This window comes from Lissotriton vulgaris, chromosome 7 (genome assembly GCF_964263255.1).
Source record: "Lissotriton vulgaris chromosome 7, aLisVul1.2, whole genome shotgun sequence".
Lineage (NCBI taxonomy): Eukaryota > Metazoa > Chordata > Amphibia > Caudata > Salamandridae > Lissotriton > Lissotriton vulgaris.
In genome coordinates, this window is record NC_141695.1 from 1,165,899,305 (window position 1) to 1,165,916,841 (window position 17,537).

Consider the following 17,537-nt stretch of genomic DNA (forward strand, 5'->3'; position numbering starts at 1 on the left):
GGGTTCGTGGCCCCTGGTCCCGGCCGGGCGCAGACAGGCGCAGACAGGCTTGCCTTTGGCACGCCTTCGGCGCACCAGCGGCGCGCCCGCTGCGCGCATCCGCTGCGCGACGGCTTCATGTTTCTCTGCCTGTAGGCGGCGAAACAAAACAAACTGTCAAGGGACAACGGTCGCCTGTCCCTCCCAGCCCTCCCAACCCCCCCCCCACCCTACACTTCTGAAGTGGAAGTATCTGTCGCTCCAAAACCCCAGCAAATAACTATACCACCAATAGGTGATACGCTACTCTAAAACGATTAGCAACAATCAGCCAGGAGCATGGCTGTAGAGGACCCCCCTCCAAGTATACGGATATATGCCCACATTAACAAACATGGAATGGATAACAAAAAGTCACTGAATAGTACAGATTCAGGATGGCGATGTGAAGGTAAACCCTTGCTGGGTCATCCAGACGAGCCAGGGAGGAGCCCCATCCGCGGGGCCGGGAACGGCCCGCTACCAAAGGCCTCAAAGGGGGAGTGGAGGCAGACAACCAGTTGACGAGTCACACCTCTTCCTCCCCACCAGAGCGGCGGATCACAGGGCTGCCAGACAGGTCCGAGTCCGACATGGCCCTCCGCTGAGTGCCGTCTGGTCGAGGGGTGGTGCCCATGTCGATAAGGGAAGACACCAGGGTCTGGGAAGAGGCCCCCCGGCTCGAGGCCCGAGACGCGGAGTGTCGGGACCGCACCCCCGGTGACCGGGAGCCACCTCTCCGTCGATTGCCCCATCTTCTGGATCCTGTTCGGTGCCGATGCACCTTGGGTGCCTCTTGGCCTGGTTGGATCGCTGTTTTCGGAACAGGGGAAGGGGCCGTATGAGGTAGGAGGGGCCGCTCTTCCGTAAGCCAGGTCCATGCCACCTGCGGGGTGTCAAAGAAGAAGGTCTTGTCCTGGAAGAACACCTTAAGGCGAGCCGGGAAGAGTAGTCCGTAGCGGAGGTCCAAGGCCCTGAGCTTTTGTTTAACCTCGTCTAAGACCGGCGTTGAGTTTGCACCTCTCTGGAGTAATCTGGGAAGACCATAATCTTGGAGTTTTGGAAGTGCAGTGGCCCATGCGCCCTGGCGGCATCCAGGATTGCGTCCCAATCGCGAAAGTTAAAGATAGGGAGGATATTGGGGCAAGCGTGAGCACCAGGAGGGAGTTTGGGAGCGAGGGAGCGGTGAGCACGCTCAACCGCAAAGCAAGGGGAAAGTTTCTCTTTGCGGATCCAAGACCGGACCCACTCCTCGATAAAGACATCAGTGCGTCTCTTCTCCACTTCCTTCGGGAAACCCAGGAGGCGCAGGTTGTTTCTCCGGGCCCTATTTTCTGGGTCCTTGGCCCTTCGATGGAGTTCCGCGGTTTGCGTCTGCAGGCGGGCCACTTGAGACCGGAGAGTGCCCACGTCGTCCTCCACCGTGGAAATATGGGACTCCGCCTCTGTAATGTGGGTTGTAGCGTTACAAAGGTCTTACCGAATCAGCGCCACATCGGCCCGCACCTCCCCGATCCTGGTTTCCACCGAGGCTTGTGAGGCACTGTTCGCCTGCAGGATAGTAGAGAGGTCACCTCCGGCCGCCCCAGGCGCGGCCCCGGACCCAACCGCTAGGCCGCGATCAGGCCTGGTGTATTGGTCCATTGTTGTTTAGGTGGAGGAGTTGGTGGCCAGAGCAGCGCGATTTCTTCCCATGGTCTCGAAGAGGCAGATGGGGGGACCCGAAGGGGGGTGAGGGGGGGACGCACCTGCGCCGCTGTCTCAGTCCCCCGCCACCCGATATGGTGGCCAGTCCTCCTCACACTCCCCTACAACAAAGGGGGGCGCTCGCTGTCCAAGGCAACGGAGGTCTTCGGGGGGCCCCCGCGAGCCCTTGGCCTCAGGGCCTCCCACAGGCCGCAGCTGTGAGATCCCAGGCCTCTAAGGAAGAGGAAGGGGGGGAACAGGCACACCCGTGCGCCACCCGACCCAGCGGCCGGTCTGCCCCTCTACCAGCCGTAGCGCACCCAATGGCCCGCAGCCACCAGGTGAAGAAAGGCCTTCCAGACCCCGGGGTCAAGGCGGATCAGGAAGCCCACCAGGCCTCCAGAATCGGGCACTTCGTCTCCCCGGTCTTGAGGCAGGCAAGGAGGATGGGCCAGGCTATTCCAGTCTTTGTTGCCAGCGGCCAAGTGCCTCCACCGCCGCAGTAGTAAGACCCGGACCAGTTACCTCCCACCGTCGCGTGTCTCACAACACCTGTCACCCCGGCACCCCAAGGCAGCGGGGGATGCGGCGAGCCACTGCAGGTCAGAGGGGGGGAGGCATTGAGGCCCGACTAGGGGCCCACTCCAAACCTATAGCCAGGCCAGGCCTCAGGGCAGTCCGACCAGCCTGGCAGTCGTGCGATACGCAAGCTCGCCTTCGGCCATGGCCGCAGCCCCACCAGCCCGCATCACCGCAGGCCGACACGGCCTGCTGAGGGGTTCAGGGGAACGGGGACCCGCACATCACATCCCCCGCTCCTCACCTCCATCAAGTGCAGCGCCAGACGCCTCCAGCCTCTTCACGGCACTCCGCCAACCCCACCACCCGGGGCTCAGCATTCGCTTCAGGCCCCCAGGCGGCCAGGCTCAGGTTCGTCTTCCCAGGGCAGCCCAGCTCCAGCCGCGGCTTGGCGAGCAGGAGACACCACGGCCAGCGCCGCCCAGCCGCACTCACTCTCCCAGGTATCTCCATCACGGAGGGGGCCGCGAGCGCCACTCCGCTCCCCACGCACCTACACCCCACTCCAGAGCCAGTCCACACATCTCCCCCAGCTCGAGATCAGTAGGGCAGTGCACACGCCCACTCCGCCGCCGCAAGGGCTGCAGGGGAAGACAGCGGCAGACGATATCAGCCTGGGCTCCCGGCCGCGATGTCAGCCCTAGGTAGCCTTTCATGTTGGAAGATGCAGGCCGCCCAGGACAGAGGGCCGGCAGGGATGACACAAGGTCTCAGCAGCGCCCCCGAAGGATCAAGGCGGTGCAGGTAGGGTTCAGGATGCGGTCCTGGGACTCTGGGGCATCGATGGCTGAAGAAAGTGGGCCGATGCAAGGTGGATGACCGGGGGGTCCGGAGCACTCTTAGAGTGCGACCGCCATCTTGACACCTCAAGCCACGCCCCCCCCTTCTAGGACAAGTTTATGCTTGAATGAGACAACCATGTAGCTGCAGTCAAGCATGCAGAGAATCTCTTCAATGTCGGTGTACCTTTGAAAGTATTTTTAGTGCATGTAGTCTGATTACATGAGCACAATGAGATTAATGGATTGCCAACAAGACATCTTTGAAAGGGCAGTGATACCCTGACAACCATAGACAATTGTTGATCAAGAATATAGAGAGCTTGTGGGGCCAGGGTGGCAGTCACGACCAATGTTGGGCAAGAGAACATCATGGCATATGATGGATACAGTGAGCTGACACTAAATAAATGATTTATTGGAGGTTGAAATAATTCCCAGTAGAGGTTGTGGCACATGAAAGTGAAGTTGTACATTGTTCTGCAGTCTTTTAGTTCCATCCAAGAACAAATGATGCAGGCTCCTCTTTGCCACTGTGATAGAAGTCAGAGAACTCAGGAGGGAAAAGTATGTGGAGAATGCATATAACTAGTTACCCTATACCACAGATAACAATCCCTTTCTTTTGGCAAATACTAGCTCTTACAGGAAATGTAATGAACGCATTAAGCATGCAGCCACGAGGTGATAGACGACAAATGTATATATATTTATTGTTAATTTTTATATAGTACAAATAACCACCAGCATTTTCATGTGACATGCTGATTTCTAGGCCCTTTCCATATGAATGGAAATGATGGGTTGGTGATGCATTTAATTGTTTTTTTTAGTCCTCGTTCCACAGTCAGCTTTTTAACCTACATTGTATGTGAACATAGTTCCTTCCTTGGTAAGACTAACTCAATTGTTTTGCTGATGGTACTCATGTTTTTATCAGAACTGACCGTCATGCACAGCAATTTTACGGTGTAATCATAGGACTTTTAAGACCAGATTGTCTCGTTGTATAATATTCCCAAGTTTGGATCACAAGCTATGTCCATTTCACTAACATATTAAACTGACTTGAGCCAGTCCGTGATGAGAGGACGTTCTGAAGACACCTATTTTCTACAAATTTCTCTTCTTGCTATAAGTATCAAATAGAAGTCCCTCCTGGGCCTTGTTCAGCAATACATGTAATGTTTAATCACTCCGAATAAAATTAAAGCTTGCCTTGCCTCAATTTCATGCCAAAAGATTTCACCTTACAATGTATCTACTCCTTCCCAAAAAGGTGGTAGTTTGGGGCGTTGTATGAACGTATGCTTTTCATCTGCCCTTGGTAGCTTGCATCTCATACAGCTTGGTACCTCTTATGCAAATGCAGCTAATATCTGCAGTGTCCAGCGTACCCTGTGGAGAGTGAAGAGATGGAAGTTCTTTAAAGTAGTAGGCTTTAGCCCAGAAAAAGTAATTTTAAAGATACTTACCATATGTTTTCTGCCACCGTCTTCGACAAGTCTTTTTCCCATATTCAATATGGTTCCATAAGATTCTTGTCTTCTGCTTTGATTATTGCCAATTACCACAGAGCGACTTCTTACTTCAGTTTAACACTGTCTTTCATCATCTCTTCATATTCCCAACAGATATTATCTGACCAGTTTTCAGAAGACTACCAGGAATGATGCTGAAGACATCTGAATCTTGACAGTTTTCCTTTTCTTGCAACAGAAACTGTTTCCCACTCTATGAGGTTTATTCCGTTTCTTAAATCTCCCCAGGTGTTAAAGCCCACTTGTCTAAGGGGATGACTAAATTTGCCTTTTAGGCATTCTGATGTCCCAGGAGAATCTCAAAGTGGAGCTAGATATGTGTAATAGTGAATACTGAAGATTTTTCTCAGGAAAAGCCAAAAAGGGTGTAAGCAAAATCTTAAGCTGTACTTTCATTAAAAAAATCGGCTCATCAAACTTAAAAATAAACTTTTCCTGACCTAAATCATTCAACATAGCAGCATAAACTCACCTTATGAATGAATTATCAGGTTGTGTCGCTAACCTCCGTTTTGTTCTTAAACTGGAAGGTATAATAATATATTTGAAAGTTAGATAGTGCCAGATCCCCCATAATTAACTTCTTCCTGAGTTTTTTCTAGGACAATTGTATACTTTTACATGACCGGAATAAACTACTAACTTTTCCTTGTGTTTTATTAATCCGATCTTTGGGAAATGTTAATTGAATAGTGTTGAAGAGGAAGGCCACTTTGGGGAGAATCATCCTGTTAATCGGGTTAACCATCCCGTAAATGTTTAGTGGTAGTTAAACCCAGTTTCTCAAAAGGCTGTCTATTTCTCTACATACCTTCTTCAAGTTTGTTGTGAGGAGTTCATCTACATTGTGTGTTGTTAGGATACCCAGATATCTGATCTGTTGTTGATGATCTGGATATTACTCCCCACTCATCCATGAAATTACCTCTGTTTTATCCTTGTTGATTTGATACCCAGAGATTTCACAAAACGTTTCGCCATGTTCCTCCAATCTGGCTATTGAATAGGCTGGGCTATATGTATATAAAATAATATTGTCAGCATATAAAATCATTATTTGGTCTAATCAGGTCTGTTGGGCAAAGGGCTCACAATGTAAATTAGATAATAAGGGTGATAAGTGATACCCTTGTCTTGTCCATCTTGAGATGGACATTTTTTGTATTAATGCGCCATTTAATAATATTCTAGCTGATGGTGTTTTATATACATTTGAAGCTGCTTCATTGGCTTCCAGTTACTAGGAGTGTTGATGTCAAAGCCCTGATATTGGCATTCAGAGCCATTAGAGGCCAAGGTCCGAGATACCTGAGAAACAGGCTTAGTCAGTACCATAGGGAGAGAGCATTGATATCTAATCACCTGCAACTTTTGCGCATTCAGAGGTTTAGCATGGTTCATCGAGGTGGTAGGTCTTTCTCAGTACTGATGGCCAGGCCTTGGAACTCCTTGCTTATCCACCTGCACATGGCCGAGTACAAACACTGTTTCAGGAAAGATTTAAAAATCTGGCTATTTAATCAAGTGTAGAAATGAGTGACAGGTTCTGTTCTTCAGTCACTGCTTTTTAGCACCAGATCACCGCAGTTGAGATAGGCGCAGGCTTTACAAATGACTTTGATTGATTGATTGATTGATCATATTATGATTGAGTCCAAAAGCTTTTAAGACTTCCCAGCACCCAGAGTTGCTAATGTGAAGGGGATATTAAAGGTTTCTGCCATGTCTATTGCCCCTGCCAAGAGATATGTTCATTCATTAAATTGCCTTCCTGGTATGAAAGGGGGTGGTGATGTACAGAGCATCTGAATCAATCAAACACTCACACCCAGTCAAAAGATCTGGGTTTAATCCATCACCGTTCTTTAGCCCACTCTGCCACCCCAGTTCAGACATGGCTATATGCAAATCAGTCTGACCCTGTGCCTCATGGGAACAGTCCAGCCCGAACTGCCAAGCCATGTCTTCCCTGGACCGGAAACAAGCTTCCGAGGACCGGTTTCTGGCATTCCAGCCGTCTTCAGCCCGGCTTGCTTGAATCCAGTTGCAAAGTGAGCAAGGGACTGCTCACTTTGCCACTGGATTCAAGCAAGCCGGGCTGAAGACGGCTGGAATGCCAGAAACCGGTCCTCGGAAGCTTGTTTCCGGTCCAGGGAAGACATGGCTTGGCAGTTCGGGCTGGACTGTTCCCATGAGGCACAGGGTCAGACTGATTTGCATATAGCTATGTCTGAACTGGGGTGGCAGAGTGGGCTAAAGAACAGTGATGGATTAAACCCAGATCTTTTGACTGGGTGTGAGTGTTTGATTGATTCAGATGCTCCGTCCATCACCACCCCCTTTTGTACCGTTCCTGGTATGAAGCCCTTTTGATCAGGGAGGATTACAATCTGGGCAATGCCTGTTATTCTTTTAGCTACAGTACCCTCAGAGAGTTTTTTAGACACAATTTAATAACGAAATGGGTCTGTATGAGTCTGTTTCTTTTGGATCCATGTTTGATTTGAAGATCATGACTATAGAGGCTTCATACCAGATTTTTTGTCATTAACATATAATAGATTGAACAAATGCGTCCATTTAGGAACCAACTCAGTCATCAGCTTTTGTAAAGTTCCCCTGGAATCACTTCCAGTCCTGCTATTTTACCATTCTTTAAAATCTTTACCTACCCTATTATTTCTTCTCCCATGATTTCATTTGTGTGGGCTGCTGTGTACCGTGCAATCATGCACCTACAAAATGCACAGGTGATTTTTTCGTTTTATTTACTGATCCAAGTTGGATTAGTAAGTATACAAAAAGGTTGCACAAAAGCCTTTTTAATTGTTTAAACGTGGGAAGGTGGAGGCATCAAGAAGAGTGGGGGTAGAAGCAACACCGATGACACAGGTAAGGTAAGCATCACGGATGGTGGGGTCGGAAGCAACATGGAGGGCAGTAGGAATAGTTCTCAATGTGGGTAAGAGAGAGCAACATGGAGCACGGGGAACAGAAGAACCAGGGTGAGAAAGCAATACGGAGAAGAACACAAAGGCAAGCACAACTCGGAGAAGATGGAGGAGATTTACAAGGGGGAGAGCAACATGGAGTGTAGTGGAGGTGCAAAGAGAAGTGCCTGAGGAAGGCAGTTGGAAAACTCATGCACACTCATGTAGTACTTAAGTAAAAAGAATAAACGAGCGCCTAAAAAGTAAACACTGGAACGACACAACTAATGAATCCATACTCCAGGAAAGGGACAAACACAAGAAGAAAAAATACAGACCCACACAGTCAGTCTTAGAAGCAGGATTGGCTGCATACGTAGGTTGCTGTATTAAAACCATGCCACTTAATACGATGAACACTACTTTTTCTTTTCCCACCGACAGCAATTAAAATGTAGAAGGGAATCAAATATAAAGTTTATGGAAATGTGAATCTACTCAATGAGCACTCACCATAGAGCTGACAGCAATATCCTACCATAGGGGCCTTCTCAGCATTCACATACTGATTTCCATAGAATAGCCGACAGTTAGATAGATAGCTATGGATGACGTGTAAATGTTTCTTAATCTTTGATTTGACTTAACTTTACTAGATACCTAGATGCATAGTTTCAGCCAGGAATAAGTTACTTGAGGGTAAACAAACGCAAATGTAGACCACAATTTTCCAAGAAAACAACAAGCAAGTAACAGTTGAGCATGGTTGTTGAAAAAGAGTTTCTTCAGGAGAAAGCCTGTTGAGTGAAAGGTTGCTGTTGGTGGTGGTTAGGGTAGAGTGACAGTAATGGTGGAGGTCTTGGTGGTAGTGAGGATGGTGGTGGTGAGAGTGGTGATGGTGGTGGGGGGAAAGGTGGGGGTGGTGGCTGTAGCGAGTGGTGTGATAGAGTGGTGGGTGGTGGTGAGGGTGATGTGAGGGCGGTAATTGTGATGGTTAGTGTAATAGGGTGAGAGTGCGGGTGTTGTTAAGGGTGGTGGTGCTTAGGGTGATGGTGGTGGTTAGAGTAGGGTGGTGGTGGTTAGGGTAGAGTGGTGGTGGTTATGGTGGTGGTGGATATGGCGGTGGTGGTTAGGGTAGCGTTGTGGTGGTGTTTAGGATGGTCGTGGTAGGGGTTAGGGTTCGATGGTTGTGAGTAAGGTGGTGGTTAGAGTGGTAGTGTGATAGTGTTAGGGTGTTGGGGGTGGTGGTCATAGTAGGTTGGTGGTGGTGAGAGTGATAGGGAGGTGGTTTGAGTGATGGTAATGGTAGGGTGGTGGGTGGTAGGCCGGTGGTGGAGAGGGTGGTGATTACGGTGATGGTGGTGGTTAGGGTAGTGGGTAGGGTGGTGGTAGGCTTGTAGGGTAGTGGAAGGGTGGTAGGCTTGTGGTGGTAAGGGTAGTGGTTAGGGTGGTGGTAGTGGGTAGTAGGGGGTAATGGTGGTTGTGGTGATGGGGTGGTTGTAGGGTGATGGTGTGATGATGGTAGGGTGGTGGTTAGGGTGGTGGTAGGGTGGCAGTGATAGTTAGGGTGGTGATGGTCTTCAAGCTGACTGTGGGTAGTGTGGTGGGTTAGCCACTGGTACAGTGGTGATAGGCTGGTGGTAGGGTACTGGTTAGGGTGGTGGAGGTCAAGGGGGTGTTGTGGTTGTGGTGGTTGTAGCGTTCTGGTAGGGTAGTGGTGGTAGGGTGTTGATGGAAGTGGTATGGTGATAGTGGTGGTAGTGTGGTGGTGGTTGCATGGTTTAGTGGCAAGGTTGGTGGTGGTGGTAGGGCGATAATGGTTAGAGTGGTGCTATAGAGGTGCTAGGGTGTTTAATTCAGGGGCATGCTTGCTGCTCTGCTCAGGAACAAATGCTACATACATACCATCCAAGCAGCAGGAGGATCTGTCTTTTCTTCAGGTATTTGTTTGTGTTCCTGCAGAGCGTAAGGGCAGTGTCCAGTAGCAAGCCTTGGAGGAAGCTGATACAGTATCTCTTTCAGGAAGGAAGAATGATACACGCATTGGTAATCATCAAATTCCAGGATGACTGTCAAGAACTGCTCTTGGCTGATTGGATTCCTGTGTATGTTCTAGAGGGTACGTTGAGTGGAAATTTCCAAAGATGCCAGATGAAGCAGTTGAGTGCTATCTTTTATGATAGAGGAGTGATGTTGGCGGGAATTGCCTACAGAGCAATAATATTTCGGCAATACCCGGCCGTGCCTACTACGGATAGAAGGGAGCGGCCATCTTGGTTGCTGTTAGACCTTGTTTTTTGCCTCAGATCCAGGCCTTGTGGCAGTAAGGGTCCTTTCTGCAAAAGATGCCCCTGCAAAGATACGGTCAGTCTGGCTTTCGGTCTGGCATGGGTGTGAAGAGGGAGGAAGGAGGAGTGAAGAAGGTAACATTGCCAGCCCCTTGCTAGGAAAGATTTAGATCAAGAAGCAGATTCTTCAGTAGCAGGGCTCAGCTCCTTCAAGTGCAGGGATCATGGACCGTGTTGAGGAGAGAGGCCTTTACAGGCCAAAGGCAGCTCTATGGTCAAGAGATGACTGGGATGTCTGTATCAAATATCCATATACTCCTATAGAACCTTACAGGACCTCTAGGACATCATTCTTAAAACTACTTTCACATGTAAGTCATACCGACATGTATATATGTATGTTTCACGATTCCCCTTAACATAAACGAACGTGGCAGCACTACAGGGTGCAGGAATAGGAAACATGCCTTTATTATACCTCTTACGTTCGAAGAAAATATGTGTGAATGCCTGGGAGTGTTGGAAAATGGCTGACGTTTTTAAGTAAACCAGCCTTCCACAAGACCATATGCCACACCATGGGCCATTCTCACTTCCTTTATCACAAATTAACATCTAAACTGTCACCTTACAAACCAACAGTTGTACAAATATTGCCACCATTATTGTAATTTCAGAAATGTTTTGCACGCTTCAACCCCATTCGAAGTTCTTTCCTCCACCATTTTTAACGTATATGATGCAACCATTTATATATCATTTAGGGCATAACAGAATGAAGTAACAACTTCATTTAGTTAATTTCTTTTTGATTTGTACATCAACATTTCATTACTCCAACCTCTCTATAATTCGACCTCTATTAATGCTTTCCTTTCAAAGACCCGAGTTGTTCCTCATGCCTTAAGTTTTAGCACACACATGATTTAGCTTGAATTCTTTTTTTTAAAGGGATACTGTGCCGCAGTCATTATTGTTACATGCACCGGGACCCCTAATGGCACCTTGGGGCGGGCACAGTTCGCTTGGAGGCTGCAGCAATAATTACACATGCACGCCGTGTTGCAGTTCAGGCGTGGACTGCCTAGTGCAGCTCTACCCACCGTTATTAACTAGGCGCTCCGCCTTCCGGCGTAAGCCCGGGGGCCAAACATTTCCGGAGCGTGTGCCAGCATATTAACTAGCACGCTAACTGTTACAATTATCACCTTCCTTTTTGATGTGTCATATACAGCAAGCTTGTTTTCCTTACACTAGATGATGACTATTGCAAAACCATAATATGAGAATTCAGAAACTGGCCTTAGGAGATGCTCCATTTCAGTGTTTTCGGATGTCCGCTGATTGCATTCAGTAAAAAGTTTCTTGCTGTAAACTTCCTAGATATCTGTGCATGTAGTTTACCCCCATTTACATAAACAGTTACAGACAAGAAATCTATGTTTATTGAGCTCATATTGCTGGTTCATTTGATGTTAAATACCTTTTACCATTCAACCTCTGTATGAAATTCTCCAGTGTTGTTTGGTCTCTGTCCCAGATCAAGAGTATATTGCCTATGAGCCTTGTCCATAGCATACATGGCCCATAAACTCATCATTATCTTCTGACCATGCCACCTCCTTTCCCTAACACCCGGAAAGAGGTTGGCAAATGTTGGGGCACAGGAGTTGCCCATGACATTTCCTTGTTTTGGGGGATACATCTTATCATTGAAAAAAAGAAATTGGAGGTCAAGCAGTATTTTAACAGTTCAAGGATCATATTTGTGTGCTCCAAGTGATTGGTTGATTTTGCTGTCAAAGACTATCTACGTGGCTTTATTCCATTCCATGGCAGTGTTCAATAGATGTAGAGTGATACCACTTCAAAGGTGGAAATAATATATCTTCCCTTCCTACATGTGTTGACAATGTTTGAAATAAAACTCTGACACATGATATAATAGGAAAAAGTTTTGACATTTTCATATAGGAATGGATCCTGATTTCTTGATGATCTTCCAGGAGGCTTTTGCCTGGAGCTTGTGGATTTTATGGAAGAAAATAGATGGTTGTCATTATCAAATGTGATGTATTTAGATATTCAAATATTCATTTATATACAAAAACCCACATTCTCTTTAATTTGACAGCATCTGATGCATTACCTCAATATGTTTCAAGGGATTAGTATCCATTAACTCATAATTCACTGTTGGTGTCTCATAAATAAGACTTTGTCATTAATACATTATTCCCGTTCTAATCTGGTGCTTTTATTATCAGTGAGTGCTCATTGTTCAATACAACTAGCTCCTACCCCAATACATATTGCTTTTTTGCCATATCTGGATCTGCTCTTCAATTTGTTGATGTCCTCAACCATTTATTCATAACATATGTCTGTTGTATTTTCTGGTGGTAATTATGGGCAGAATTTTCTCTACTTTTACTTCCATCCCAGATTAGAATATCTATTTGAAATAGCATCGTTTTATAATTTTCATTTTCATGTATTTTCTCTCTTGGTGTACCAAGTATCTCCCTCTTTTACCAGGCTTTCCAAGGCCATTAAAATAGGAATAACAGTTACTTTCCATTCAGAAACGTTTGTTCATTGACAGTCAGACATTTGGGGGTCGCATCTCATAATATTTGTGCAATTTCAATTTCCCAAAAAATTATATGATTCATTCTTAAATTTACAAAGTTTAGTGCATGTATTTATGTGACATTTATATAACCTGACCCTAGCCAAAGGCATCTCAGAGCTTTGCAGTGTCAAAAGCAAAGACACAGTCAATGTGTTATTGGAAGAGTAGATTTTTCAGAGCAAATAAATTGGAGTGGAGTTGGAGTAGCCCTGGTGGACTCAGAAAAATACAAAACTCCTATGTCACAAACCCCACAAGAAAATTCTATTAAATGTCAAACTGCTCCTGTAGTACAGCCAACTCTAGGTACCCAAACTGTTATGGTACAACTCAGAGTCAGACCACAACAAGGATGTATATGAAAAAGCATACGTATCAAGGGAAAGACCTCCCCACAGCAAAACAAATATTCCTAAAACATATATAGGCAGTGCCTCACCTCACAGAAGCAAGCAGTAGGACCATCTTGGCTAGTGCTTATTAACTCGCTCGTTCTATCATCATTGGTGCTTTCCTATCAAGGAAATGCTCAGATAATAATTTTGCATATCTCTTCTATACATGCGAATGTCTACAATCTCCTTTTTTAAAGTCAAAACTAAAGAAGATGGTTGTATCTAGAAGAATCTAAAAAAGCTAGTGAAATTCCACAAAGGAGAAAATAAGACAGAGCAGGAAAAATAAGAAGAATGGAAAAGCGTTAGCCTAAGCCACACTCAGTAGAGAATCAAGGGAAAGCATAGAGGTCTGAACCTCTCAAAGTACAAGGAGAAGTGCAGGTAACATCAGACAGTGTATACTCTAGTTATTTTCACCAAACTGTCACAGGTAACACCCCTCTGTAAGCATCAGGGGTTCCATTGCCCTTTTCCATTCTCACATTGTAAACTGTAGCACTGGCAAAGTATCCCACACTGAACATAGGAACGCCATTGTTCTTGTTCAACCAAGCAATGTTGCAAAAGATGTTAAATAGACCTTCCAGTTAATGCTCTGGCTCTCTGTATTCTTTCATCAATGTCTTCTTCTTAGGCTCTCTCTATTGCTAGTACAGTAATGTATCTATTTTCATGCTAACAATACATGTGAAAGCATTTGCAAGGAAAAGTCATGTAAGCAGAAAATGTAAAACAGTATTTTATGCAGCATGGAAGTGCAGGCCTAAAAATTTTAATTAAAAGTATTTAATCAATGGTGCACATTTAATATGCGTGTGCACTTTCAAACACAAATACGTATTACATGTGGCATACAGTAAAATCCTAAATGAGTGTGAGTAATTATGGCTAAGAACTACATTTAAATGAAATAAATGAATCATTAGTACACAGATTGAATAAAACATTTTCGTTTTTACTGAAAACACATTCTAAATAAGGATGGTTTATTGATCAAGTTTCTAAGTAATATATAATTAAATATGGTTAAAGTACTGTGTAAATGATTTCTCTAATTCTACAATGAATGCACTTTTATAAATGATGTCAAGTGCACCACTTTACATTAACATTATTAGGACACACAGAAACGTGCTAAGTGCACGTTTATGTGAGGTAATTGTGACGTGCAATGGTGGGGCTAAAATCATGCTGTACCAGACCCATAGACGTTAACTACAGAGAAGGTTCACCAGATTAAATTAATCTCAAAAATGTTCTCACTTCTTCCACAGCATAAACTCTAAAGTGCACCCCCACACAAAAGGCATGGCACTGGAATGCAGCACCACACAAGGCATGTAACTCGCGATTGCTACATTTTAACCAAATATTATGGTCAAATGATTCAAACTTATGCTCGCCATCTCAGTAGCCAGAATCAAGAAGCCAGTCAGTCCTTGGCAAGTAGTGTGGAGAGATTGGAAGAGCCCAAATGACAGTACTTAAAATATGGAAAGGTGAGCAACACACTTCTGCAAAATACAGTAAGTACTGCAGGTTTTGCCAAAGTGCAAACTATTCAAGCACTAACTGCTCCATTTCATTCACTCACAACACGATATACATGTTAAAGGCACAATCATTGCATTTCTTATTGGAGAAGATACAGAACACGAAGATGGTGCAAGAAAAGATGCCGCTGTTTAGACCCATGTCTACTCTTAAATTCTCAAGTTTATGTATGCAGTAATTTCTTTTTAGGTCTGGTGTGGCTGCACAATTACCAATTCTATAGTATGCATGTAAATTGGCTTTTTAGATCCACCCATAGAAGTATTTCTCTTGACCTCATGCTTTTGACTGTTTGGTGCATCACTCCGTCTCCTATGGAGTGCCTGCATTGCAATGCATTATGGGATATTTTAAATCCAAATTATCCGGAATCATTTTTAAAGTGTTATCACATATATGCATTGTGTACATAACGCAATGCTTTTTGTCATATTTTTACACTGCAGTAGCCTTTTTTAATGATGTTCTAGGACTCGAATTACAAGCAAGACCTATTGTCCTTGCCAATGTAGTATTGGATTTCTAACCATTGTGCTGAACAATAAATGAGTGTACACTCTCTAAAACATCCTCAAGGGCTCATTGTAGCTAAATGAATAAAACAATAACTGAGCGCCGATGTCACTGCAGCCAACCAGGGCAATCAGCAGTACAATGACTTCCTGCGATTGGAGGATAGGCTGCCTAGAGGCGTGTTACGGAGCGCGCACTTCCTGGACGTGCGAGCGTGCTCTTCAAATACTATTTACTGCTCGAGCTAGTACGACCCAGAGAATTAACAATTGATGGCAGAAAAGAGCTAGAGTTGCAGAGGTTGGTCATCTAATCTTATTTAGCACCGAGGGGGTCAGACATTGGCATTGACCTATGTCCAACTCAATCAGCTCCATTGAAGAAGAATTTGAGAGTTGCCATTAGACGCCAAAGATTGGCTTTTTCTTTCTTCCTGATTCTGCCCTGAAGTTTGGTTTAGACAGTGCGGCAAATTAAAGATACTTTTCCCAATCAAATCAATATGGTATCTCTAAGAAAATAAACCTTGTTATGGACCCTCTAGATTTCATTCAAACCGTAGTTGCCTACGTACAAGATGAGTATCCAGAGACAATATTTATCACAAGGATACATTTTCACTTTTTTACGTCTCACCTGAGACAGCGCATGCTGTCGCTTGCGAAACATTTTGTTTAAGCGGTAAGCCCATCCACTACTTACCACTGGTTGGCTTCATTTAGACTCTCATTTGCTTTCTTGTCATTCGTTTGTGTGTGTGGGCTTTCCTTCCACCTCTTTTGTTTGTCCCTCTCCAGGAGCATGGCCCAAATTCTTGTGTCTTTCCACTGCTCGCGTAGTCGGGAACAACTTTTTTTCTTTTTATCTAAGCACTCGACTAGAGTGCATTCCTTTCCAGAAGTCTTTCTTGTGTACTCATCCTCTGTGGTGCTTCAGGCTTTTTCAGAAAGGCGATTATTTTCTACTGAACAACAGCATTTGCTGCAGAGCACTATTGTTATCTTACAACTGGTATAGTTTCAGTGCTTGGCGAAAGTGCCCTGTTCAAAAATGGTCACTGCACCAGAGTCTTTATTTCGCAATCTCCCTACTGCATCCATGAAGAGGGCGACGCTCTGAGGTAAACCTAACAAGCAAACTATGAGCCCCAAAGTGCTTCTTTAAGAGTCTTCTTTTTATTATGTAGAGAAGGGCAGGAATCTAAATATGTTTCTTTCTAAGGTGTTCTTTCCATTGATTTCATCTATGCAAAGCATTTTAAGAGGAATTTGTAAAAGGGGCAGGGAGAGACTGTTCTGTAACTAAAGTTTATTAAAAGTGACACTTTTTTGTTATTCAACAACAGCTTGTTATTTACTGAGAAACCAGTCCATTGGCAACCAACAATATTACCGAAGATCACCAGTGATGCTGCTGGGCACCGTCAGAAAACATTTGTGCAGGTTTATTTTGGCCTACCGCCATCACCACCCTAAACACCACCCTAACCGCCACCAAGACCCTAGCCACACTAACCACCACAGCACCCTAACCACCACCACCAACCTAACCACCACAACCACAACCCTAACCACCACCACCACCACCCTTACCACCACCACCACCACCACCCTAATCACCATAACCACCACCACAGCCAGGCCACCACCCCAACACCCTACCACCACCACCCTAAACACCACCACCCTAACCACCACCACAACCATCCCACCACCCCCACCATTCTAGCTACTGCACCCTACCCACCACCCTCACCCTTACCACCACCACCACCTCCAACCAACTACCCCACCACCCCACCACCAACAGCAACCAAGGGCTGGACAACAAGGCACTAGGCCTCATCATGCCACAGGTGCTAACATTTCCCGTGGCTGTCAGGGTCAGCTTCCCGTATCAGCAAGGCACACTGTGTGTTGGAACTTGCCCCCTGTTTCCTTGGGTAGACATTAAAGGAGTGTGCGAGTTCAGGGAACAGGGTCAGATCACAGTTCTTCATAACAGAGGGTGAGGGACTGTTGGCAGACTATGGGGAACAGCCACTGCCACATGCTTTACAATGCCCATTAAGAAACTTCAAGCCTGGTCCGACACTTAAGTGGTCTGACAGACCCTTTAAGGGAGTTATTCTCCCAACTGTTCAAGTGATGTAGTTGCTGCCTCACTGTACACTGAACTACCAAACCAAAGAAAATGTAGAATCCCTTTGGCTTTTATGCCAACATGGACGAAGAGTAGGCCCTCGCCTGTGATGGAGGAGAGAAGGATTGCTACTTCACCAATAAACAATTGGACCACAAGGATGGAGTGAGTGAGGTATGTCATCATTAAATGCTCTTTGTGTGAGAAAACTCTACCCAATTTTGAAAAGAGCCAAGTTGTTTCTAGTTATATTTACCCTGCTGTGACTGCAATATCTGCATAAATACACAATGAAGGGTTTCCTCAATCTGCAGCGACGGGGGAGGAGCTATAGATGTTTATCTGTACTCCTTCTTCCCATAACAGTTATGCATTTTAGGCATGTAGGCAAGGAGGCGAGCCTCCTTTTTTGTCGGTTTGGGCTGAACAGTGCCCACAAACAGTAGCGGCTGGTGTTATCAAAGAATGGCAGGG